The following is a 26649-nucleotide window of genomic DNA, read 5'->3' as shown; positions in this document are numbered from 1 at the left end:
TAAGAGACTTTAAAGTGTCTTTCTAAGCTTCTAGTTGACTTGAATTTTATTACGGAAGGTATTCGAAGCAAAAAAATCAAATGGAAATTGACATAGTCACTTTACCGTTTTGGAAACTTTATGCAGTTAAAAGATGCTCAAAACGACTGAAAATACGAAGACTAATTTTATTTTATGTTTACATAGAAATGAATATTTTTCTTCTTTTGAGCTTTTTTGGTGTATTCTTTAGTAAGTTTTCAGAGCCAACTCACACTAAATCTGCCTTTTAAACTGTTGAAAGGCTTGAGCGGTACAAGGTTTCAAGTTAAGATGACTTCACATCAGATTTTTAAATTTTAGTGAGGCCTGAAATTTTGAAGGTATCTCAGAAGTTGTGGCTGAGTTGTTAAAGCGATGGACTTGAAATCCATTGGGATCTCCCTGCGCATTCAATCATTGCCAACTATGTCAATTTCCAAGTAGGTTTTTTGATGATTATCTGAGTAGATCAATGCACACCTTCCTTAGTTTATCCCCCAAAAAGTTGTTTCATATCTCTGGACTGGATTTGGAGAACCAACCTGCGGGCATCTAAAGATCTTATTTTGATTAACTGGCCTGGCCCATCATCACATGTGAATCACACTGCTAATCAAAAGATGAGACCTCGTACAATCAGGTAAGAGGTGCTTCTCCATCTCTCATCTAGTTGCCACAAATGTCAGGTATGGTTGATAGATTGGAACATGTGCTTTGCACCGATTCTACTTATATTATCTCTGGGGTGGAATCTTTTACCACACAGTGAAAAATCTTTAGCAACTTCTGGATGAGCAGCTTTCTAGCAGTTTAAGTTTTGCAATTATTTTCCTCTCCTTTTTCCTGGTAACAGAGCTGGCACAGTTTTCATAAACAATTTTAAAACTGTCCTGATTGTGATACTGTGGAATTCTAGGCACACTTGTAGATTAAAATTGGAGGAGATATTAATTTATGATGGTGTATTAAATGTAGATTTGTACTGCAGCATTAAAGCCAGTTTCACCATCATGCATGATTTCCTTAATGTGTTCCCTTCTCCATTTTCACCACAAGAAAATCTAGAGTAGTAAGCTCTAATTAGCATACCACACATGTGTGGTTAGCTATAATTAGCATTATAATTTCTACTATGTTCAACTTTTAGAATGAAACTTGAAACTTAAAAACTTGAAACTTGATTTGAATGGTGCAAGAATCCATGGAATCCTATAAAATTGACTAAAGGAAACAAAATTCTTATCTTGTATGTTACACCAAGCAACAATATTCTATGACTTGTGGAAATGTTCCCATGATTTTTAATTCTGGTGGGAAAATCTGATGATGATTTCAAATCAAAATGGCTTTAGGAAACGCCAGCTTATTTTCCTGAATTTTCTTTTCTCTTGTTTTTTCCAAAATTATCTATAATGTTTTATTGAGGAATTTTTTGGCAATTTAAAAACAATTGTTTAGTCCATCAGTTGAGTATGTTCTTGTGGCTTTTTTGTAGGTGACAAAAGGAACTAGAAGTCACTAAGAGACTTTAAAGTGTCTTTCTAAGCTTCTAGTTGACTTGAATTTTATTACGGAAGGTATTCGAAGCAAAAAAATCAAATGGAAATTGACATAGTCACTTTACCGTTTTGGAAACTTTATGCAGTTAAAAGATGCTCAAAACGACTGAAAATACGAAGACTAATTTTATTTTATGTTTACATAGAAATGAATATTTTTCTTCTTTTGAGCTTTTTTGGTGTATTCTTTAGTAAGTTTTCAGAGCCAACTCACACTAAATCTGCCTTTTAAACTGTTGAAAGGCTTGAGCAGTACAAGGTTTCAAGTTAAGATGACTTCACATCAGATTTTTAAATTTTAGTGAGGCCTGAAATTTTGAAGGTATCTCAGAAGTTGTGGCTGAGTTGTTAAAGCGATGGACTTGAAATCCATTGGGATCTCCCTGCGCATTCAATCATTGCCAACTATGTCAATTTCCAAGTAGGTTTTTTGATGATTATCTGAGTAGATCAATGCACACCTTCCTTAGTTTATCCCCCAAAAAGTTGTTTCATATCTCTGGACTGGATTTGGAGAACCAACCTGCGGGCATCTAAAGATCTTATTTTGATTAACTGGCCTGGCCCATCATCACATGTGAATCACACTGCTAATCAAAAGATGAGACCTCGTACAATCAGGTAAGAGGTGCTTCTCCATCTCTCATCTAGTTGCCACAAATGTCAGGTATGGTTGATAGATTGGAACATGTGCTTTGCACCGATTCTACTTATATTATCTCTGGGGTGGAATCTTTTACCACACAGTGAAAAATCTTTAGCAACTTCTGGATGAGCAGCTTTCTAGCAGTTTAAGTTTTGCAATTATTTTCCTCTCCTTTTTCCTGGTAACAGAGCTGGCACAGTTTTCATAAACAATTTTAAAACTGTCCTGATTGTGATACTGTGGAATTCTAGGCACACTTGTAGATTAAAAGTGGAGGAGATATTAATTTATGATGGTGTATTAAATGTAGATTTGTACTGCAGCATTAAAGCCAGTTTCACCATCATGCATGATTTCCTTAATGTGTTCCCTTCTCCATTTTCACCACAAGAAAATCTAGAGTAGTAAGCTACATGTGTGGTTCCATGGTGTAATGGTTAGCACTCTGGACTCTGAATCCAGCGATTTGAGTTCAAATCTCAGTGGAACCTGTAAGTTTCATCTTTAGCATTATAATTTCTACTATGTTCAACTTTTAGAATGAAACTTGAAACTTAAAAACTTGAAACTTGATTTGAATGGTGCAAGAATCCATGGAATCCTATAAAATTGACTAAAGGAAACAAAATTCTTATCTTGTATGTTACACCAAGCAACAATATTCTATGACTTGTGGAAATGTTCCCATGATTTTTAATTCTGGTGGGAAAATCTGATGATGATTTCAAATCAAAATGGCTTTAGGAAACGCCAGCTTATTTTCCTGAATTTTCTTTTCTCTTGTTTTTTCCAAAATTATCTATAATGTTTTATTGAGGAATTTTTTGGCAATTTAAAAACAATTGTTTAGTCCATCAGTTGACTATGTTCTTGTGGCTTTTTTGTAGGTGACAAAAGGAACTAGAAGTCACTAAGAGACTTTAAAGTGTCTTTCTAAGCTTCTAGTTGACTTGAATTTTATTACGGAAGGTATTCGAAGCAAAAAAATCAAATGGAAATTGACATAGTCACTTTACCGTTTTGGAAACTTTATGCAGTTAAAAGATGCTCAAAACGACTGAAAATACGAAGACTAATTTTATTTTATGTTTACATAGAAATGAATATTTTTCTTCTTTTGAGCTTTTTTGGTGTATTCTTTAGTAAGTTTTCAGAGCCAACTCACACTAAATCTGCCTTTTAAACTGTTGAAAGGCTTGAGCGGTACAAGGTTTCAAGTTAAGATGACTTCACATCAGATTTTTAAATTTTAGTGAGGCCTGAAATTTTGAAGGTATCTCAGAAGTTGTGGCTGAGTTGTTAAAGCGATGGACTTGAAATCCATTGGGATCTCCCTGCGCATTCAATCATTGCCAACTATGTCAATTTCCAAGTAGGTTTTTTGATGATTATCTGAGTAGATCAATGCACACCTTCCTTAGTTTATCCCCCAAAAAGTTGTTTCATATCTCTGGACTGGATTTGGAGAACCAACCTGCGGGCATCTAAAGATCTTATTTTGATTAACTGGCCTGGCCCATCATCACATGTGAATCACACTGCTAATCAAAAGATGAGACCTCGTACGATCAGGTAAGAGGTGCTTCTCCATCTCTCATCTAGTTGCCACAAATGTCAGGTATGGTTGATAGATTGGAACATGTGCTTTGCACAGATTCTACTTATATTATCTCTGGGGTGGAATCTTTTACCACACAGTGAAAAATCTTTAGCAACTTCTGGATGAGCAGCTTTCTAGCAGTTTAAGTTTTGCAATTATTTTCCTCTCCTTTTTCCTGGTAACAGAGCTGGCACAGTTTTCATAAACAATTTTAAAACTGTCCTGATTGTGATACTGTGGAATTCTAGGCACACTTGTAGATTAAAAGTGGAGGAGATATTAATTTATGATGGTGTATTAAATGTAGATTTGTACTGCACTTTAAAGCCAGTTTCACCATCATGCATGATTTCCTTAATGTGTTCCCTTCTCCATTTTCACCACAAGAAAATCTAGAGTAGTCAGCTACATGTGTGGCTCCATGGTGTAATGGTTAGCACTCTGGACTCTGAATCCAGTGATCTGAGTTCAAATTTCAGTGGAACCTGTAAGTTTTATCTTTAGCATTATAATTTCTACTATGTTCAACTTTTAGAATGAAACTTAAAAACTTGAAACTTGATTTGAATGGTGCAAGAATCCATGGAATCCTATAAAATTGACTAAAGGAAACAAAATTCTTATCTTGTATGTTACACCAAGCAACAATATTCTATGACTTGTGGAAATGTTCCCATGATTTTTAATTCTGGTGGGAAAATCTGATGATGATTTCAAATCAAAATGGCTTTAGGAAACGCCAGCTTATTTTCCTGAATTTTCTTTTCTCTTGTTTTTTCCAAAATTATCTATAATGTTTTATTGAGGAATTTTTTGGCAATTTAAAAACAATTGTTTAGTCCATCAGTTGAGTATGTTCTTGTGGCTTTTTTGTAGGTGACAAAAGGAACTAGAAGTCACTAAGAGACTTTAAAGTGTCTTTCTAAGCTTTTAGTTGACTTGAATTTTATTACGGAAGGTATTCGAAGCAAAAAAATCAAATGGAAATTGACATAGTCACTTTACCGTTTTGGAAACTATGCAGTTAAAAGATGCTCAAAACGACTGAAAATACGAAGACTAATTTTATTTTATGTTTACATAGAAATGAATATTTTTCTTCTTTTGAGCTTTTTTGGTGTATTCTTTAGTAAGTTTTCAGAGCCAACTCACACTAAATCTGCCTTTTAAACTGTTGAAAGGCTTGAGCGGTACAAGGTTTCAAGTTAAGATGACTTCACATCAGATTTTTAAATTTTAGTGAGGCCTGAAATTTTGAAGGTATCTCAGAAGTTGTGGCTGAGTTGTTAAAGCGATGGACTTGAAATCCATTGGGATCTCCCTGCGCATTCAATCATTGCCAACTATGTCAATTTCCAAGTAGGTTTTTTGATGATTATCTGAGTAGATCAATGCACACCTTCCTTAGTTTATCCCCCAAAAAGTTGTTTCATATCTCTGGACTGGATTTGGAGAACCAACCTGCGGGCATCTAAAGATCTTATTTTGATTAACTGGCCTGGCCCATCATCACATGTGAATCACACTGCTAATCAAAAAATGAGACCTCGTACGATCAGGTAAGAGGTGATTCTCCATCTCTCATCTAGTTGCCACAAATGTCAGGTATGGTTGATAGATTGGAACATGTGCTTTGCTTTGCACCGATTCTACTTATATTATCTCTGGGGTGGAATCTTTTACCACACAGTGAAAAATCTTTAGCAACTTCTGGATGAGCAGCTTTCTAGCAGTTTAAGTTTTGCAATTATTTTCCTCTCCTTTTTCCTGGTAACAGAGCTGGCACAGTTTTCATAAACAATTTTAAAACTGTCCTGATTGTGATACTGTGGAATTCTAGGCACACTTGTAGATTAAAAGTGGAGGAGATATTAATTTATGATGGTGTATTAAATGTAGATTTGTACTGCAGCTTTAAAGCCAGTTTCACCATCATGCATGATTTCCTTAATGTGTTCCCTTCTCCATTTTCACCACAAGAAAATCTAGAGTAGTCAGCTACATGTGTGGCTCCATGGTGTAATGGTTAGCACTCTGGACTCTGAATCCAGTGATCTGAGTTCAAATTTCAGTGGAACCTGTAAGTTTCATCTTTAGCATTATAATTTCTACTATGTTCAACTTTTAGAATGAAACTTAAAAACTTGAAACTTGATTTGAATGGTGCAAGAATCCATGGAATCCTATAAAATTGACTAAAGGAAACAAAATTCTTATCTTGTATGTTACACCAAGCAACAATATTCTATGACTTGTGGAAATGTTCCCATGATTTTTAATTCTGGTGGGAAAATCTGATGATGATTTCAAATCAAAATGGCTTTAGGAAACGCCAGCTTATTTTCCTGAATTTTCTTTTCTCTTGTTTTTTCCAAAATTATCTATAATGTTTTATTGAGGAATTTTTTGGCAATTTAAAAACAATTGTTTAGTCCATCAGTTGAGTATGTTCTTGTGGCTTTTTTGTAGGTGACAAAAGGAACTAGAAGTCACTAAGAGACTTTAAAGTGTCTTTCTAAGCTTCTAGTTGACTTGAATTTTATTACGGAAGGTATTCGAAGCAAAAAAATCAAATGGAAATTGACATAGTCACTTTACCGTTTTGGAAACTTTATGCAGTTAAAAGATGCTCAAAACGACTGAAAATACGAAGACTAATTTTATTTTATGTTTACATAGAAATGAATATTTTTCTTCTTTTGAGCTTTTTTGGTGTATTCTTTAGTAAGTTTTCAGAGCCAACTCACACTAAATCTGCCTTTTAAACTGTTGAAAGGCTTGAGCGGTACAAGGTTTCAAGTTAAGATGACTTCACATCAGATTTTTAAATTTTAGTGAGGCCTGAAATTTTGAAGGTATCTCAGAAGTTGTGGCTGAGTTGTTAAAGCGATGGATTTGAAATCCATTGGGATCTCCCTGCGCATTCAATCATTGCCAACTATGTCAATTTCCAAGTAGGTTTTTTGATGATTATCTGAGTAGATCAATGCACACCTTCCTTAGTTTATCCCCCAAAAAGTTGTTTCATATCTCTGGACTGGATTTGGAGAACCAACCTGCGGGCATCTAAAGATCTTATTTTGATTAACTGGCCTGGCCCATCATCACATGTGAATCACACTGCTAATCAAAAGATGAGACCTCGTACGATCAGGTAAGAGGTGCTTCTCCATCTCTCATCTAGTTGCCACAAATGTCAGGTATGGTTGATAGATTGGAACATGTGCTTTGCTTTGCACTGATTCTACTTATATTATCTCTGGGGTGGAATCTTTTACCACACAGTGAAAAATCTTTAGCAACTTCTGGATGAGCAGCTTTCTAGCAGTTTAAGTTTTGCAATTATTTTCCTCTCCTTTTTCCTGGTAACAGAGCTGGCACAGTTTTCATAAACAATTTTAAAACTGTCCTGATTGTGATACTGTGGAATTCTAGGCACACTTGTAGATTAAAAGTGGAGGAGATATTAATTTATGATGGTGTATTAAATGTAGATTTGTACTGCAGCATTAAAGCCAGTTTCACCATCATGCATGATTTCCTTAATGTGTTCCCTTCTCCATTTTCACCACAAGAAAATCTAGAGTAGTAAGCTCTAATTAGCATACCACACATGTGTGGTTAGCTATAATTAGCATTATAATTTCTACTATGTTCAACTTTTAGAATGAAACTTGAAACTTAAAAACTTGAAACTTGATTTGAATGGTGCAAGAATCCATGGAATCCTATAAAATTGACTAAAGGAAACAAAATTCTTATCTTGTATGTTACACCAAGCAACAATATTCTATGACTTGTGGAAATGTTCCCATGATTTTTAATTCTGGTGGGAAAATCTGATGATGATTTCAAATCAAAATGGCTTTAGGAAACGCCAGCTTATTTTCCTGAATTTTCTTTTCTCTTGTTTTTTCCAAAATTATCTATAATGTTTTATTGAGGAATTTTTTGGCAATTTAAAAACAATTGTTTAGTCCATCAGTTGAGTATGTTCTTGTGGCTTTTTTGTAGGTGACAAAAGGAACTAGAAGTCACTAAGAGACTTTAAAGTGTCTTTCTAAGCTTCTAGTTGACTTGAATTTTATTACGGAAGGTATTCGAAGCAAAAAAATCAAATGGAAATTGACATAGTCACTTTACCGTTTTGGAAACTTTATGCAGTTAAAAGATGCTCAAAACGACTGAAAATACGAAGACTAATTTTATTTTATGTTTACATAGAAATGAATATTTTTCTTCTTTTGAGCTTTTTTGGTGTATTCTTTAGTAAGTTTTCAGAGCCAACTCACACTAAATCTGCCTTTTAAACTGTTGAAAGGCTTGAGCAGTACAAGGTTTCAAGTTAAGATGACTTCACATCAGATTTTTAAATTTTAGTGAGGCCTGAAATTTTGAAGGTATCTCAGAAGTTGTGGCTGAGTTGTTAAAGCGATGGACTTGAAATCCATTGGGATCTCCCTGCGCATTCAATCATTGCCAACTATGTCAATTTCCAAGTAGGTTTTTTGATGATTATCTGAGTAGATCAATGCACACCTTCCTTAGTTTATCCCCCAAAAAGTTGTTTCATATCTCTGGACTGGATTTGGAGAACCAACCTGCGGGCATCTAAAGATCTTATTTTGATTAACTGGCCTGGCCCATCATCACATGTGAATCACACTGCTAATCAAAAGATGAGACCTCGTACAATCAGGTAAGAGGTGCTTCTCCATCTCTCATCTAGTTGCCACAAATGTCAGGTATGGTTGATAGATTGGAACATGTGCTTTGCACCGATTCTACTTATATTATCTCTGGGGTGGAATCTTTTACCACACAGTGAAAAATCTTTAGCAACTTCTGGATGAGCAGCTTTCTAGCAGTTTAAGTTTTGCAATTATTTTCCTCTCCTTTTTCCTGGTAACAGAGCTGGCACAGTTTTCATAAACAATTTTAAAACTGTCCTGATTGTGATACTGTGGAATTCTAGGCACACTTGTAGATTAAAAGTGGAGGAGATATTAATTTATGATGGTGTATTAAATGTAGATTTGTACTGCAGCATTAAAGCCAGTTTCACCATCATGCATGATTTCCTTAATGTGTTCCCTTCTCCATTTTCACCACAAGAAAATCTAGAGTAGTAAGCTACATGTGTGGTTCCATGGTGTAATGGTTAGCACTCTGGACTCTGAATCCAGCGATTTGAGTTCAAATCTCAGTGGAACCTGTAAGTTTCATCTTTAGCATTATAATTTCTACTATGTTCAACTTTTAGAATGAAACTTGAAACTTAAAAACTTGAAACTTGATTTGAATGGTGCAAGAATCCATGGAATCCTATAAAATTGACTAAAGGAAACAAAATTCTTATCTTGTATGTTACACCAAGCAACAATATTCTATGACTTGTGGAAATGTCCCCATGATTTTTAATTCTGGTGGGAAAATCTGATGATGATTTCAAATCAAAATGGCTTTAGGAAACGCCAGCTTATTTTCCTGAATTTTCTTTTCTCTTGTTTTTTCCAAAATTATCTATAATGTTTTATTGAGGAATTTTTTGGCAATTTAAAAACAATTGTTTAGTCCATCAGTTGAGTATGTTCTTGTGGCTTTTTTGTAGGTGACAAAAGGAACTAGAAGTCACTAAGAGACTTTAAAGTGTCTTTCTAAGCTTCTAGTTGACTTGAATTTTATTACGGAAGGTATTCGAAGCAAAAAAATCAAATGGAAATTGACATAGTCACTTTACCGTTTTGGAAACTTTATGCAGTTAAAAGATGCTCAAAACGACTGAAAATACGAAGACTAATTTTATTTTATGTTTACATAGAAATGAATATTTTTCTTCTTTTGAGCTTTTTTGGTGTATTCTTTAGTAAGTTTTCAGAGCCAACTCACACTAAATCTGCCTTTTAAACTGTTGAAAGGCTTGAGCGGTACAAGGTTTCAAGTTAAGATGACTTCACATCAGATTTTTAAATTTTAGTGAGGCCTGAAATTTTGAAGGTATCTCAGAAGTTGTGGCTGAGTTGTTAAAGCGATGGACTTGAAATCCATTGGGATCTCCCTGCGCATTCAATCATTGCCAACTATGTCAATTTCCAAGTAGGTTTTTTGATGATTATCTGAGTAGATCAATGCACACCTTCCTTAGTTTATCCCCCAAAAAGTTGTTTCATATCTCTGGACTGGATTTGGAGAACCAACCTGCGGGCATCTAAAGATCTTATTTTGATTAACTGGCCTGGCCCATCATCACATGTGAATCACACTGCTAATCAAAAGATGAGACCTCGTACGATCAGGTAAGAGGTGCTTCTCCATCTCTCATCTAGTTGCCACAAATGTCAGGTATGGTTGATAGATTGGAACATGTGCTTTGCACCGATTCTACTTATATTATCTCTGGGGTGGAATCTTTTACCACACAGTGAAAAATCTTTAGCAACTTCTGGATGAGCAGCTTTCTAGCAGTTTAAGTTTTGCAATTATTTTCCTCTCCTTTTTCCTGGTAACAGAGCTGGCACAGTTTTCATAAACAATTTTAAAACTGTCCTGATTGTGATACTGTGGAATTCTAGGCACACTTGTAGATTAAAAGTGGAGGAGATATTAATTTATGATGGTGTATTAAATGTAGATTTGTACTGCACTTTAAAGCCAGTTTCACCATCATGCATGATTTCCTTAATGTGTTCCCTTCTCCATTTTCACCACAAGAAAATCTAGAGTAGTCAGCTACATGTGTGGCTCCATGGTGTAATGGTTAGCACTCTGGACTCTGAATCCAGTGATCTGAGTTCAAATTTCAGTGGAACCTGTAAGTTTCATCTTTAGCATTATAATTTCTACTATGTTCAACTTTTAGAATGAAACTTAAAAACTTGAAACTTGATTTGAATGGTGCAAGAATCCATGGAATCCTATAAAATTGACTAAAGGAAACAAAATTCTTATCTTGTATGTTACACCAAGCAACAATATTCTATGACTTGTGGAAATGTTCCCATGATTTTTAATTCTGGTGGGAAAATCTGATGATGATTTCAAATCAAAATGGCTTTAGGAAACGCCAGCTTATTTTCCTGAATTTTCTTTTCTCTTGTTTTTTCCAAAATTATCTATAATGTTTTATTGAGGAATTTTTTGGCAATTTAAAAACAATTGTTTAGTCCATCAGTTGAGTATGTTCTTGTGGCTTTTTTGTAGGTGACAAAAGGAACTAGAAGTCACTAAGAGACTTTAAAGTGTCTTTCTAAGCTTCTAGTTGACTTGAATTTTATTACGGAAGGTATTCGAAGCAAAAAAATCAAATGGAAATTGACATAGTCACTTTACCGTTTTGGAAACTATGCAGTTAAAAGATGCTCAAAACGACTGAAAATACGAAGACTAATTTTATTTTATGTTTACATAGAAATGAATATTTTTCTTCTTTTGAGCTTTTTTGGTGTATTCTTTAGTAAGTTTTCAGAGCCAACTCACACTAAATCTGCCTTTTAAACTGTTGAAAGGCTTGAGCGGTACAAGGTTTCAAGTTAAGATGACTTCACATCAGATTTTTAAATTTTAGTGAGGCCTGAAATTTTGAAGGTATCTCAGAAGTTGTGGCTGAGTTGTTAAAGCGATGGACTTGAAATCCATTGGGATCTCCCTGCGCATTCAATCATTGCCAACTATGTCAATTTCCAAGTAGGTTTTTTGATGATTATCTGAGTAGATCAATGCACACCTTCCTTAGTTTATCCCCCAAAAAGTTGTTTCATATCTCTGGACTGGATTTGGAGAACCAACCTGCGGGCATCTAAAGATCTTATTTTGATTAACTGGCCTGGCCCATCATCACATGTGAATCACACTGCTAATCAAAAGATGAGACCTCGTACGATCAGGTAAGAGGTGCTTCTCCATCTCTCATCTAGTTGCCACAAATGTCAGGTATGGTTGATAGATTGGAACATGTGCTTTGCTTTGCACCGATTCTACTTATATTATCTCTGGGGTGGAATCTTTTACCACACAGTGAAAAATCTTTAGCAACTTCTGGATGAGCAGCTTTCTAGCAGTTTAAGTTTTGCAATTATTTTCCTCTCCTTTTTCCTGGTAACAGAGCTGGCACAGTTTTCATAAACAATTTTAAAACTGTCCTGATTGTGATACTGTGGAATTCTAGGCACACTTGTAGATTAAAAGTGGAGGAGATATTAATTTATGATGGTGTATTAAATGTAGATTTGTACTGCACTTTAAAGCCAGTTTCACCATCATGCATGATTTCCTTAATGTGTTCCCTTCTCCATTTTCACCACAAGAAAATCTAGAGTAGTCAGCTACATGTGTGGCTCCATGGTGTAATGGTTAGCACTCTGGACTCTGAATCCAGTGATCTGAGTTCAAATTTCAGTGGAACCTGTAAGTTTCATCTTTAGCATTATAATTTCTACTATGTTCAACTTTTAGAATGAAACTTAAAAACTTGAAACTTGATTTGAATGGTGCAAGAATCCATGGAATCCTATAAAATTGACTAAAGGAAACAAAATTCTTATCTTGTATGTTACACCAAGCAACAATATTCTATGACTTGTGGAAATGTTCCCATGATTTTTAATTCTGGTGGGAAAATCTGATGATGATTTCAAATCAAAATGGCTTTAGGAAACGCCAGCTTATTTTCCTGAATTTTCTTTTCTCTTGTTTTTTCCAAAATTATCTATAATGTTTTATTGAGGAATTTTTTGGCAATTTAAAAACAATTGTTTAGTCCATCAGTTGAGTATGTTCTTGTGGCTTTTTTGTAGGTGACAAAAGGAACTAGAAGTCACTAAGAGACTTTAAAGTGTCTTTCTAAGCTTCTAGTTGACTTGAATTTTATTATGGAAGGTATTCGAAGCAAAAAAATCAAATGGAAATTGACATAGTCACTTTACGGTTTTGGAAACTATGCAGTTAAAAGATGCTCAAAACGACTGAAAATACGAAGACTAATTTTATTTTATGTTTACATAGAAATGAATATTTTTCTTCTTTTGAGCTTTTTTGGTGTATTCTTTAGTAAGTTTTCAGAGCCAACTCACACTAAATCTGCCTTTTAAACTGTTGAAAGGCTTGAGCGGTACAAGGTTTCAAGTTAAGATGACTTCACATCAGATTTTTAAATTTTAGTGAGGCCTGAAATTTTGAAGGTATCTCAGAAGTTGTGGCTGAGTTGTTAAAGCGATGGACTTGAAATCCATTGGGATCTCCCTGCGCATTCAATCATTGCCAACTATGTCAATTTCCAAGTAGGTTTTTTGATGATTATCTGAGTAGATCAATGCACACCTTCCTTAGTTTATCCCCCAAAAAGTTGTTTCATATCTCTGGACTGGATTTGGAGAACCAACCTGCGGGCATCTAAAGATCTTATTTTGATTAACTGGCCTGGCCCATCATCACATGTGAATCACACTGCTAATCAAAAGATGAGACCTTGTACGATCAGGTAAGAGGTGCTTCTCCATCTCTCATCTAGTTGCCACAAATGTCAGGTATGGTTGATAGATTGGAACATGTGCTTTGCACCGATTCTACTTATATTATCTCTGGGGTGGAATCTTTTACCACACAGTGAAAAATCTTTAGCAACTTCTGGATGAGCAGCTTTCTAGCAGTTTAAGTTTTGCAATTATTTTCCTCTCCTTTTTCCTGGTAACAGAGCTGGCACAGTTTTCATAAACAATTTTAAAACTGTCCTGATTGTGATACTGTGGAATTCTAGGCACACTTGTAGATTAAAAGTGGAGGAGATATTAATTTATGATGGTGTATTAAATGTAGATTTGTACTGCACTTTAAAGCCAGTTTCACCATCATGCATGATTTCCTTAATGTGTTCCCTTCTCCATTTTCACCACAAGAAAATCTAGAGTAGTCAGCTACATGTGTGGCTCCATGGTGTAATGGTTAGCACTCTGGACTCTGAATCCAGTGATCTGAGTTCAAATTTCAGTGGAACCTGTAAGTTTCATCTTTAGCATTATAATTTCTACTATGTTCAACTTTTAGAATGAAACTTAAAAACTTGAAACTTGATTTGAATGGTGCAAGAATCCATGGAATCCTATAAAATTGACTAAAGGAAACAAAATTCTTATCTTGTATGTTACACCAAGCAACAATATTCTATGACTTGTGGAAATGTTCCCATGATTTTTAATTCTGGTGGGAAAATCTGATGATGATTTCAAATCAAAATGGCTTTAGGAAACGCCAGCTTATTTTCCTGAATTTTCTTTTCTCTTGTTTTTTCCAAAATTATCTATAATGTTTTATTGAGGAATTTTTTGGCAATTTAAAAACAATTGTTTAGTCCATCAGTTGAGTATGTTCTTGTGGCTTTTTTGTAGGTGACAAAAGGAACTAGAAGTCACTAAGAGACTTTAAAGTGTCTTTCTAAGCTTCTAGTTGACTTGAATTTTATTATGGAAGGTATTCGAAGCAAAAAAATCAAATGGAAATTGACATAGTCACTTTACGGTTTTGGAAACTATGCAGTTAAAAGATGCTCAAAACGACTGAAAATACGAAGACTAATTTTATTTTATGTTTACATAGAAATGAATATTTTTCTTCTTTTGAGCTTTTTTGGTGTATTCTTTAGTAAGTTTTCAGAGCCAACTCACACTAAATCTGCCTTTTAAACTGTTGAAAGGCTTGAGCGGTACAAGGTTTCAAGTTAAGATGACTTCACATCAGATTTTTAAATTTTAGTGAGGCCTGAAATTTTGAAGGTATCTCAGAAGTTGTGGCTGAGTTGTTAAAGCGATGGACTTGAAATCCATTGGGATCTCCCTGCGCATTCAATCATTGCCAACTATGTCAATTTCCAAGTAGGTTTTTTGATGATTATCTGAGTAGATCAATGCACACCTTCCTTAGTTTATCCCCCAAAAAGTTGTTTCATATCTCTGGACTGGATTTGGAGAACCAACCTGCGGGCATCTAAAGATCTTATTTTGATTAACTGGCCTGGCCCATCATCACATGTGAATCACACTGCTAATCAAAAGATGAGACCTTGTACGATCAGGTAAGAGGTGCTTCTCCATCTCTCATCTAGTTGCCACAAATGTCAGGTATGGTTGATAGATTGGAACATGTGCTTTGCACCGATTCTACTTATATTATCTCTGGGGTGGAATCTTTTACCACACAGTGAAAAATCTTTAGCAACTTCTGGATGAGCAGCTTTCTAGCAGTTTAAGTTTTGCAATTATTTTCCTCTCCTTTTTCCTGGTAACAGAGCTGGCACAGTTTTCATAAACAATTTTAAAACTGTCCTGATTGTGATACTGTGGAATTCTAGGCACACTTGTAGATTAAAAGTGGAGGAGATATTAATTTATGATGGTGTATTAAATGTAGATTTGTACTGCAGCATTAAAGCCAGTTTCACCATCATGCATGATTTCCTTAATGTGTTCCCTTCTCCATTTTCACCACAAGAAAATCTAGAGTAGTAAGCTACATGTGTGGTTCCATGGTGTAATGGTTAGCACTCTGGACTCTGAATCCAGCGATCTGAGTTCAAATCTCAGTGGAACCTGTAAGTTTCATCTTTAGCATTATAATTTCTACTATGTTCAACTTTTAGAATGAAACTTGAAACTTAAAAACTTGAAACTTGATTTGAATGGTGCAAGAATCCATGGAATCCTATAAAATTGACTAAAGGAAACAAAATTCTTATCTTGTATGTTACACCAAGCAACAATATTCTATGACTTGTGGAAATGTTCCCATGATTTTTAATTCTGGTGGGAAAATCTGATGATGATTTCAAATCAAAATGGCTTTAGGAAACGCCAGCTTATTTTCCTGAATTTTCTTTTCTCTTGTTTTTTCCAAAATTATCTATAATGTTTTATTGAGGAATTTTTTGGCAATTTAAAAACAATTGTTTAGTCCATCAGTTGAGTATGTTCTTGTGGCTTTTTTGTAGGTGACAAAAGGAACTAGAAGTCACTAAGAGACTTTAAAGTGTCTTTCTAAGCTTCTAGTTGACTTGAATTTTATTACGGAAGGTATTCGAAGCAAAAAAATCAAATGGAAATTGACATAGTCACTTTACCGTTTTGGAAACTTTATGCAGTTAAAAGATACTCAAAACGACTGAAAATACGAAGACTAATTTTATTTTATGTTTACATAGAAATGAATATTTTTCTTCTTTTGAGCTTTTTTGGTGTATTCTTTAGTAAGTTTTCAGAGCCACCTCACACTAAATCTGCCTTTTAAACTGTTGAAAGGCTTGAGCGGTACAAGGTTTCAAGTTAAGATGACTTCACATCAGATTTTTAAATTTTAGTGAGGCCTGAAATTTTGAAGGTATCTCAGAAGTTGTGGCTGAGTTGTTAAAGCGATGGATTTGAAATCCATTGGGATCTCCCTGCGCATTCAATCATTGCCAACTATGTCAATTTCCAAGTAGGTTTTTTGATGATTATCTGAGTAGATCAATGCACACCTTCCTTAGTTTATCCCCCAAAAAGTTGTTTCATATCTCTGGACTGGATTTGGAGAACCAACCTGCGGGCATCTAAAGATCTTATTTTGATTAACTGGCCTGGCCCATCATCACATGTGAATCACACTGCTAATCAAAAGATGAGACCTCGTACGATCAGGTAAGAGGTGCTTCTCCATCTCTCATCTAGTTGCCACAAATGTCAGGTATGGTTGATAGATTGGAACATGTGCTTTGCACCGATTCTGCTTATATTATCTCTGGGGTGGAATCTTTTACCACACAGTGAAAAATCTTTAGCAACTTCTGGATGAGCAGCTTTCTAGCAGTTTAAGTTTTGCAATTATTTTCCTCTCCTTTTTCCTGGTAACAGAGCTGGCACAGTTTTCATAAACAATTTTAAAACTGTCCTGATTGTGATACTGTGTAATTCTAGGCACACTTGTAGATTAAAAGTGGAGGAGATATTAATTTATGATGGTGTATTAAATGTAGATTTGTACTGCAGCATTAAAGCCAGTTTCACCATCATGCATGATTTCCTTAATGTGTTCCCTTCTCCATTTTCACCACAAGAAAATCTAGAGTAGTCAGCTACATGTGTGGCTCCATGGTGTAATGGTTAGCACTCTGGACTCTGAATCCAGTGATCTGAGTTCAAATTTCAGTGGAACCTGTAAGTTTCATCTTTAGCATTATAATTTCTACTATGTTCAACTTTTAGAATGAAACTTAAAAACTTGAAACTTGATTTGAATGGTGCAAGAATCCATGGAATCCTATAAAATTGACTAAAGGAAACAAAATTCTTATCTTGTATGTTACACCAAGCAACAATATTCTATGACTTGTGGAAATGTTCCCATGATTTTTAATTCTGGTGGGAAAATCTGATGATGATTTCAAATCAAAATGGCTTTAGGAAACGCCAGCTTATTTTCCTGAATTTTCTTTTCTCTTGTTTTTTCCAAAATTATCTATAATGTTTTATTGAGGAATTTTTTGGCAATTTAAAAACAATTGTTTAGTCCATCAGTTGAGTATGTTCTTGTGGCTTTTTTGTAGGTGACAAAAGGAACTAGAAGTCACTAAGAGACTTTAAAGTGTCTTTCTAAGCTTCTAGTTGACTTGAATTTTATTATGGAAGGTATTCGAAGCAAAAAAATCAAATGGAAATTGACATAGTCACTTTACGGTTTTGGAAACTATGCAGTTAAAAGATGCTCAAAACGACTGAAAATACGAAGACTAATTTTATTTTATGTTTACATAGAAATGAATATTTTTCTTCTTTTGAGCTTTTTTGGTGTATTCTTTAGTAAGTTTTCAGAGCCAACTCACACTAAATCTGCCTTTTAAACTGTTGAAAGGCTTGAGCGGTACAAGGTTTCAAGTTAAGATGACTTCACATCAGATTTTTAAATTTTAGTGAGGCCTGAAATTTTGAAGGTATCTCAGAAGTTGTGGCTGAGTTGTTAAAGCGATGGACTTGAAATCCATTGGGATCTCCCTGCGCATTCAATCATTGCCAACTATGTCAATTTCCAAGTAGGTTTTTTGATGATTATCTGAGTAGATCAATGCACACCTTCCTTAGTTTATCCCCCAAAAAGTTGTTTCATATCTCTGGACTGGATTTGGAGAACCAACCTGCGGGCATCTAAAGATCTTATTTTGATTAACTGGCCTGGCCCATCATCACATGTGAATCACACTGCTAATCAAAAGATGAGACCTTGTACGATCAGGTAAGAGGTGCTTCTCCATCTCTCATCTAGTTGCCACAAATGTCAGGTATGGTTGATAGATTGGAACATGTGCTTTGCACCGATTCTACTTATATTATCTCTGGGGTGGAATCTTTTACCACACAGTGAAAAATCTTTAGCAACTTCTGGATGAGCAGCTTTCTAGCAGTTTAAGTTTTGCAATTATTTTCCTCTCCTTTTTCCTGGTAACAGAGCTGGCACAGTTTTCATAAACAATTTTAAAACTGTCCTGATTGTGATACTGTGGAATTCTAGGCACACTTGTAGATTAAAAGTGGAGGAGATATTAATTTATGATGGTGTATTAAATGTAGATTTGTACTGCAGCATTAAAGCCAGTTTCACCATCATGCATGATTTCCTTAATGTGTTCCCTTCTCCATTTTCACCACAAGAAAATCTAGAGTAGTAAGCTCTAATTAGCATACCACACATGTGTGGTTAGCTATAATTAGCATTATAATTTCTACTATGTTCAACTTTTAGAATGAAACTTGAAACTTAAAAACTTGAAACTTGATTTGAATGGTGCAAGAATCCATGGAATCCTATAAAATTGACTAAAGGAAACAAAATTCTTATCTTGTATGTTACACCAAGCAACAATATTCTATGACTTGTGGAAATGTTCCCATGATTTTTAATTCTGGTGGGAAAATCTGATGATGATTTCAAATCAAAATGGCTTTAGGAAACGCCAGCTTATTTTCCTGAATTTTCTTTTCTCTTGTTTTTTCCAAAATTATCTATAATGTTTTATTGAGGAATTTTTTGGCAATTTAAAAACAATTGTTTAGTCCATCAGTTGAGTATGTTCTTGTGGCTTTTTTGTAGGTGACAAAAGGAACTAGAAGTCACTAAGAGACTTTAAAGTGTCTTTCTAAGCTTCTAGTTGACTTGAATTTTATTACGGAAGGTATTCGAAGCAAAAAAATCAAATGGAAATTGACATAGTCACTTTACCGTTTTGGAAACTTTATGCAGTTAAAAGATGCTCAAAACGACTGAAAATACGAAGACTAATTTTATTTTATGTTTACATAGAAATGAATATTTTTCTTCTTTTGAGCTTTTTTGGTGTATTCTTTAGTAAGTTTTCAGAGCCAACTCACACTAAATCTGCCTTTTAAACTGTTGAAAGGCTTGAGCAGTACAAGGTTTCAAGTTAAGATGACTTCACATCAGATTTTTAAATTTTAGTGAGGCCTGAAATTTTGAAGGTATCTCAGAAGTTGTGGCTGAGTTGTTAAAGCGATGGACTTGAAATCCATTGGGATCTCCCTGCGCATTCAATCATTGCCAACTATGTCAATTTCCAAGTAGGTTTTTTGATGATTATCTGAGTAGATCAATGCACACCTTCCTTAGTTTATCCCCCAAAAAGTTGTTTCATATCTCTGGACTGGATTTGGAGAACCAACCTGCGGGCATCTAAAGATCTTATTTTGATTAACTGGCCTGGCCCATCATCACATGTGAATCACACTGCTAATCAAAAGATGAGACCTCGTACGATCAGGTAAGAGGTGCTTCTCCATCTCTCATCTAGTTGCCACAAATGTCAGGTATGGTTGATAGATTGGAACATGTGCTTTGCTTTGCACCGATTCTACTTATATTATCTCTGGGGTGGAATCTTTTACCACACAGTGAAAAATCTTTAGCAACTTCTGGATGAGCAGCTTTCTAGCAGTTTAAGTTTTGCAATTATTTTCCTCTCCTTTTTCCTGGTAACAGAGCTGGCACAGTTTTCATAAACAATTTTAAAACTGTCCTGATTGTGATACTGTGGAATTCTAGGCACACTTGTAGATTAAAAGTGGAGGAGATATTAATTTATGATGGTGTATTAAATGTAGATTTGTACTGCACTTTAAAGCCAGTTTCACCATCATGCATGATTTCCTTAATGTGTTCCCTTCTCCATTTTCACCACAAGAAAATCTAGAGTAGTCAGCTACATGTGTGGCTCCATGGTGTAATGGTTAGCACTCTGGACTCTGAATCCAGTGATCTGAGTTCAAATTTCAGTGGAACCTGTAAGTTTCATCTTTAGCATTATAATTTCTACTATGTTCAACTTTTAGAATGAAACTTAAAAACTTGAAACTTGATTTGAATGGTGCAAGAATCCATGGAATCCTATAAAATTGACTAAAGGAAACAAAATTCTTATCTTGTATGTTACACCAAGCAACAATATTCTATGACTTGTGGAAATGTTCCCATGATTTTTAATTCTGGTGGGAAAATCTGATGATGATTTCAAATCAAAATGGCTTTAGGAAACGCCAGCTTATTTTCCTGAATTTTCTTTTCTCTTGTTTTTTCCAAAATTATCTATAATGTTTTATTGAGGAATTTTTTGGCAATTTAAAAACAATTGTTTAGTCCATCAGTTGAGTATGTTCTTGTGGCTTTTTTGTAGGTGACAAAAGGAACTAGAAGTCACTAAGAGACTTTAAAGTGTCTTTCTAAGCTTCTAGTTGACTTGAATTTTATTATGGAAGGTATTCGAAGCAAAAAAATCAAATGGAAATTGACATAGTCACTTTACGGTTTTGGAAACTATGCAGTTAAAAGATGCTCAAAACGACTGAAAATACGAAGACTAATTTTATTTTATGTTTACATAGAAATGAATATTTTTCTTCTTTTGAGCTTTTTTGGTGTATTCTTTAGTAAGTTTTCAGAGCCAACTCACACTAAATCTGCCTTTTAAACTGTTGAAAGGCTTGAGCGGTACAAGGTTTCAAGTTAAGATGACTTCACATCAGATTTTTAAATTTTAGTGAGGCCTGAAATTTTGAAGGTATCTCAGAAGTTGTGGCTGAGTTGTTAAAGCGATGGACTTGAAATCCATTGGGATCTCCCTGCGCATTCAATCATTGCCAACTATGTCAATTTCCAAGTAGGTTTTTTGATGATTATCTGAGTAGATCAATGCACACCTTCCTTAGTTTATCCCCCAAAAAGTTGTTTCATATCTCTGGACTGGATTTGGAGAACCAACCTGCGGGCATCTAAAGATCTTATTTTGATTAACTGGCCTGGCCCATCATCACATGTGAATCACACTGCTAATCAAAAGATGAGACCTTGTACGATCAGGTAAGAGGTGCTTCTCCATCTCTCATCTAGTTGCCACAAATGTCAGGTATGGTTGATAGATTGGAACATGTGCTTTGCACCGATTCTACTTATATTATCTCTGGGGTGGAATCTTTTACCACACAGTGAAAAATCTTTAGCAACTTCTGGATGAGCAGCTTTCTAGCAGTTTAAGTTTTGCAATTATTTTCCTCTCCTTTTTCCTGGTAACAGAGCTGGCACAGTTTTCATAAACAATTTTAAAACTGTCCTGATTGTGATACTGTGGAATTCTAGGCACACTTGTAGATTAAAAGTGGAGGAGATATTAATTTATGATGGTGTATTAAATGTAGATTTGTACTGCAGCATTAAAGCCAGTTTCACCATCATGCATGATTTCCTTAATGTGTTCCCTTCTCCATTTTCACCACAAGAAAATCTAGAGTAGTAAGCTCTAATTAGCATACCACACATGTGTGGTTAGCTATAATTAGCATTATAATTTCTACTATGTTCAACTTTTAGAATGAAACTTGAAACTTAAAAACTTGAAACTTGATTTGAATGGTGCAAGAATCCATGGAATCCTATAAAATTGACTAAAGGAAACAAAATTCTTATCTTGTATGTTACACCAAGCAACAATATTCTATGACTTGTGGAAATGTTCCCATGATTTTTAATTCTGGTGGGAAAATCTGATGATGATTTCAAATCAAAATGGCTTTAGGAAACGCCAGCTTATTTTCCTGAATTTTCTTTTCTCTTGTTTTTTCCAAAATTATCTATAATGTTTTATTGAGGAATTTTTTGGCAATTTAAAAACAATTGTTTAGTCCATCAGTTGAGTATGTTCTTGTGGCTTTTTTGTAGGTGACAAAAGGAACTAGAAGTCACTAAGAGACTTTAAAGTGTCTTTCTAAGCTTCTAGTTGACTTGAATTTTATTACGGAAGGTATTCGAAGCAAAAAAATCAAATGGAAATTGACATAGTCACTTTACCGTTTTGGAAACTTTATGCAGTTAAAAGATGCTCAAAACGACTGAAAATACGAAGACTAATTTTATTTTATGTTTACATAGAAATGAATATTTTTCTTCTTTTGAGCTTTTTTGGTGTTTTCTTTAGTAAGTTTTCAGAGCCAACTCACACTAAATCTGCCTTTTAAACTGTTGAAAGGCTTGAGCAGTACAAGGTTTCAAGTTAAGATGACTTCACATCAGATTTTTAAATTTTAGTGAGGCCTGAAATTTTGAAGGTATCTCAGAAGTTGTGGCTGAGTTGTTAAAGCGATGGACTTGAAATCCATTGGGATCTCCCTGCGCATTCAATCATTGCCAACTATGTCAATTTCCAAGTAGGTTTTTTGATGATTATCTGAGTAGATCAATGCACACCTTCCTTAGTTTATCCCCCAAAAAGTTGTTTCATATCTCTGGACTGGATTTGGAGAACCAACCTGCGGGCATCTAAAGATCTTATTTTGATTAACTGGCCTGGCCCATCATCACATGTGAATCACACTGCTAATCAAAAGATGAGACCTCGTACAATCAGGTAAGAGGTGCTTCTCCATCTCTCATCTAGTTGCCACAAATGTCAGGTATGGTTGATAGATTGGAACATGTGCTTTGCACCGATTCTACTTATATTATCTCTGGGGTGGAATCTTTTACCACACAGTGAAAAATCTTTAGCAACTTCTGGATGAGCAGCTTTCTAGCAGTTTAAGTTTTGCAATTATTTTCCTCTCCTTTTTCCTGGTAACAGAGCTGGCACAGTTTTCATAAACAATTTTAAAACTGTCCTGATTGTGATACTGTGGAATTCTAGGCACACTTGTAGATTAAAAGTGGAGGAGATATTAATTTATGATGGTGTATTAAATGTAGATTTGTACTGCAGCATTAAAGCCAGTTTCACCATCATGCATGATTTCCTTAATGTGTTCCCTTCTCCATTTTCACCACAAGAAAATCTAGAGTAGTAAGCTACATGTGTGGTTCCATGGTGTAATGGTTAGCACTCTGGACTCTGAATCCAGCGATTTGAGTTCAAATCTCAGTGGAACCTGTAAGTTTCATCTTTAGCATTATAATTTCTACTATGTTCAACTTTTAGAATGAAACTTGAAACTTAAAAACTTGAAACTTGATTTGAATGGTGCAAGAATCCATGGAATCCTATAAAATTGACTAAAGGAAACAAAATTCTTATCTTGTATGTTACACCAAGCAACAATATTCTATGACTTGTGGAAATGTCCCCATGATTTTTAATTCTGGTGGGAAAATCTGATGATGATTTCAAATCAAAATGGCTTTAGGAAACGCCAGCTTATTTTCCTGAATTTTCTTTTCTCTTGTTTTTTCCAAAATTATCTATAATGTTTTATTGAGGAATTTTTTGGCAATTTAAAAACAATTGTTTAGTCCATCAGTTGAGTATGTTCTTGTGGCTTTTTTGTAGGTGACAAAAGGAACTAGAAGTCACTAAGAGACTTTAAAGTGTCTTTCTAAGCTTCTAGTTGACTTGAATTTTATTACGGAAGGTATTCGAAGCAAAAAAATCAAATGGAAATTGACATAGTCACTTTACCGTTTTGGAAACTTTATGCAGTTAAAAGATGCTCAAAACGACTGAAAATACGAAGACTAATTTTATTTTATGTTTACATAGAAATGAATATTTTTCTTCTTTTGAGCTTTTTTGGTGTATTCTTTAGTAAGTTTTCAGAGCCAACTCACACTAAATCTGCCTTTTAAACTGTTGAAAGGCTTGAGCGGTACAAGGTTTCAAGTTAAGATGACTTCACATCAGATTTTTAAATTTTAGTGAGGCCTGAAATTTTGAAGGTATCTCAGAAGTTGTGGCTGAGTTGTTAAAGCGATGGACTTGAAATCCATTGGGATCTCCCTGCGCATTCAATCATTGCCAACTATGTCAATTTCCAAGTAGGTTTTTTGATGATTATCTGAGTAGATCAATGCACACCTTCCTTAGTTTATCCCCCAAAAAGTTGTTTCATATCTCTGGACTGGATTTGGAGAACCAACCTGCGGGCATCTAAAGATCTTATTTTGATTAACTGGCCTGGCCCATCATCACATGTGAATCACACTGCTAATCAAAAGATGAGACCTCGTACGATCAGGTAAGAGGTGCTTCTCCATCTCTCATCTAGTTGCCACAAATGTCAGGTATGGTTGATAGATTGGAACATGTGCTTTGCACCGATTCTACTTATATTATCTCTGGGGTGGAATCTTTTACCACACAGTGAAAAATCTTTAGCAACTTCTGGATGAGCAGCTTTCTAGCAGTTTAAGTTTTGCAATTATTTTCCTCTCCTTTTTCCTGGTAACAGAGCTGGCACAGTTTTCATAAACAATTTTAAAACTGTCCTGATTGTGATACTGTGGAATTCTAGGCACACTTGTAGATTAAAAGTGGAGGAGATATTAATTTATGATGGTGTATTAAATGTAGATTTGTACTGCACTTTAAAGCCAGTTTCACCATCATGCATGATTTCCTTAATGTGTTCCCTTCTCCATTTTCACCACAAGAAAATCTAGAGTAGTCAGCTACATGTGTGGCTCCATGGTGTAATGGTTAGCACTCTGGACTCTGAATCCAGTGATCTGAGTTCAAATTTCAGTGGAACCTGTAAGTTTCATCTTTAGCATTATAATTTCTACTATGTTCAACTTTTAGAATGAAACTTAAAAACTTGAAACTTGATTTGAATGGTGCAAGAATCCATGGAATCCTATAAAATTGACTAAAGGAAACAAAATTCTTATCTTGTATGTTACACCAAGCAACAATATTCTATGACTTGTGGAAATGTTCCCATGATTTTTAATTCTGGTGGGAAAATCTGATGATGATTTCAAATCAAAATGGCTTTAGGAAACGCCAGCTTATTTTCCTGAATTTTCTTTTCTCTTGTTTTTTCCAAAATTATCTATAATGTTTTATTGAGGAATTTTTTGGCAATTTAAAAACAATTGTTTAGTCCATCAGTTGAGTATGTTCTTGTGGCTTTTTTGTAGGTGACAAAAGGAACTAGAAGTCACTAAGAGACTTTAAAGTGTCTTTCTAAGCTTCTAGTTGACTTGAATTTTATTACGGAAGGTATTCGAAGCAAAAAAATCAAATGGAAATTGACATAGTCACTTTACCGTTTTGGAAACTATGCAGTTAAAAGATGCTCAAAACGACTGAAAATACGAAGACTAATTTTATTTTATGTTTACATAGAAATGAATATTTTTCTTCTTTTGAGCTTTTTTGGTGTATTCTTTAGTAAGTTTTCAGAGCCAACTCACACTAAATCTGCCTTTTAAACTGTTGAAAGGCTTGAGCGGTACAAGGTTTCAAGTTAAGATGACTTCACATCAGATTTTTAAATTTTAGTGAGGCCTGAAATTTTGAAGGTATCTCAGAAGTTGTGGCTGAGTTGTTAAAGCGATGGACTTGAAATCCATTGGGATCTCCCTGCGCATTCAATCATTGCCAACTATGTCAATTTCCAAGTAGGTTTTTTGATGATTATCTGAGTAGATCAATGCACACCTTCCTTAGTTTATCCCCCAAAAAGTTGTTTCATATCTCTGGACTGGATTTGGAGAACCAACCTGCGGGCATCTAAAGATCTTATTTTGATTAACTGGCCTGGCCCATCATCACATGTGAATCACACTGCTAATCAAAAGATGAGACCTCGTACGATCAGGTAAGAGGTGCTTCTCCATCTCTCATCTAGTTGCCACAAATGTCAGGTATGGTTGATAGATTGGAACATGTGCTTTGCTTTGCACCGATTCTACTTATATTATCTCTGGGGTGGAATCTTTTACCACACAGTGAAAAATCTTTAGCAACTTCTGGATGAGCAGCTTTCTAGCAGTTTAAGTTTTGCAATTATTTTCCTCTCCTTTTTCCTGGTAACAGAGCTGGCACAGTTTTCATAAACAATTTTAAAACTGTCCTGATTGTGATACTGTGGAATTCTAGGCACACTTGTAGATTAAAAGTGGAGGAGATATTAATTTATGATGGTGTATTAAATGTAGATTTGTACTGCACTTTAAAGCCAGTTTCACCATCATGCATGATTTCCTTAATGTGTTCCCTTCTCCATTTTCACCACAAGAAAATCTAGAGTAGTCAGCTACATGTGTGGCTCCATGGTGTAATGGTTAGCACTCTGGACTCTGAATCCAGTGATCTGAGTTCAAATTTCAGTGGAACCTGTAAGTTTCATCTTTAGCATTATAATTTCTACTATGTTCAACTTTTAGAATGAAACTTAAAAACTTGAAACTTGATTTGAATGGTGCAAGAATCCATGGAATCCTATAAAATTGACTAAAGGAAACAAAATTCTTATCTTGTATGTTACACCAAGCAACAATATTCTATGACTTGTGGAAATGTTCCCATGATTTTTAAT

At 34.9% G+C, this 26649-nt stretch overlaps 13 non-coding genes across 13 annotated transcripts; all 13 read left to right on the top strand.

Moving 5' to 3' along the window:
- The first annotated feature begins 2645 nt into the window (after positions 1-2645).
- On the top strand, positions 2646-2717 carry TRNAQ-CUG (transfer RNA glutamine (anticodon CUG)). Its single transcript has one exon. It is a non-coding gene; the product is annotated as a tRNA-Gln (tRNA).
- A 1524-nt stretch (positions 2718-4241) lies between these two features.
- Positions 4242-4313, top strand: TRNAQ-CUG (transfer RNA glutamine (anticodon CUG)). Its single transcript has one exon. It is a non-coding gene; the product is annotated as a tRNA-Gln (tRNA).
- Positions 4314-5834: 1521 nt separating this feature from the next.
- Positions 5835-5906, top strand: TRNAQ-CUG (transfer RNA glutamine (anticodon CUG)). Its single transcript has one exon. It is a non-coding gene; the product is annotated as a tRNA-Gln (tRNA).
- Positions 5907-8969: 3063 nt separating this feature from the next.
- Positions 8970-9041, top strand: TRNAQ-CUG (transfer RNA glutamine (anticodon CUG)). The gene has a single exon. It is a non-coding gene; the product is annotated as a tRNA-Gln (tRNA).
- A 1524-nt stretch (positions 9042-10565) lies between these two features.
- Positions 10566-10637, top strand: TRNAQ-CUG (transfer RNA glutamine (anticodon CUG)). The gene has a single exon. It is a non-coding gene; the product is annotated as a tRNA-Gln (tRNA).
- Positions 10638-12157: 1520 nt separating this feature from the next.
- Positions 12158-12229, top strand: TRNAQ-CUG (transfer RNA glutamine (anticodon CUG)). Its single transcript has one exon. It is a non-coding gene; the product is annotated as a tRNA-Gln (tRNA).
- A 1515-nt stretch (positions 12230-13744) lies between these two features.
- On the top strand, positions 13745-13816 carry TRNAQ-CUG (transfer RNA glutamine (anticodon CUG)). Its single transcript has one exon. It is a non-coding gene; the product is annotated as a tRNA-Gln (tRNA).
- A 1516-nt stretch (positions 13817-15332) lies between these two features.
- On the top strand, positions 15333-15404 carry TRNAQ-CUG (transfer RNA glutamine (anticodon CUG)). Its single transcript has one exon. It is a non-coding gene; the product is annotated as a tRNA-Gln (tRNA).
- Positions 15405-16929: 1525 nt separating this feature from the next.
- On the top strand, positions 16930-17001 carry TRNAQ-CUG (transfer RNA glutamine (anticodon CUG)). Its single transcript has one exon. It is a non-coding gene; the product is annotated as a tRNA-Gln (tRNA).
- Positions 17002-20061: 3060 nt separating this feature from the next.
- TRNAQ-CUG (transfer RNA glutamine (anticodon CUG)) lies at positions 20062-20133 on the top strand. Its single transcript has one exon. It is a non-coding gene; the product is annotated as a tRNA-Gln (tRNA).
- Positions 20134-23189: 3056 nt separating this feature from the next.
- On the top strand, positions 23190-23261 carry TRNAQ-CUG (transfer RNA glutamine (anticodon CUG)). The gene has a single exon. It is a non-coding gene; the product is annotated as a tRNA-Gln (tRNA).
- Positions 23262-24785: 1524 nt separating this feature from the next.
- Positions 24786-24857, top strand: TRNAQ-CUG (transfer RNA glutamine (anticodon CUG)). The gene has a single exon. It is a non-coding gene; the product is annotated as a tRNA-Gln (tRNA).
- Positions 24858-26377: 1520 nt separating this feature from the next.
- Positions 26378-26449, top strand: TRNAQ-CUG (transfer RNA glutamine (anticodon CUG)). Its single transcript has one exon. It is a non-coding gene; the product is annotated as a tRNA-Gln (tRNA).
- The last annotated feature ends 200 nt before the right edge of the window (positions 26450-26649 follow it).

The sequence above is a fragment of the Dendrobates tinctorius genome, unplaced genomic scaffold (genome assembly GCF_039654945.1).
Source record: "Dendrobates tinctorius isolate UK_male_01 unplaced genomic scaffold, ASM3965494v1 ptg000047l, whole genome shotgun sequence".
In the NCBI taxonomy this organism is placed as follows: Eukaryota; Metazoa; Chordata; class Amphibia; order Anura; family Dendrobatidae; genus Dendrobates; species Dendrobates tinctorius.
The sequence above is the reverse complement of the archived record's forward strand: the minus strand, read 5'-3'. Positions and strand labels throughout refer to the sequence as shown.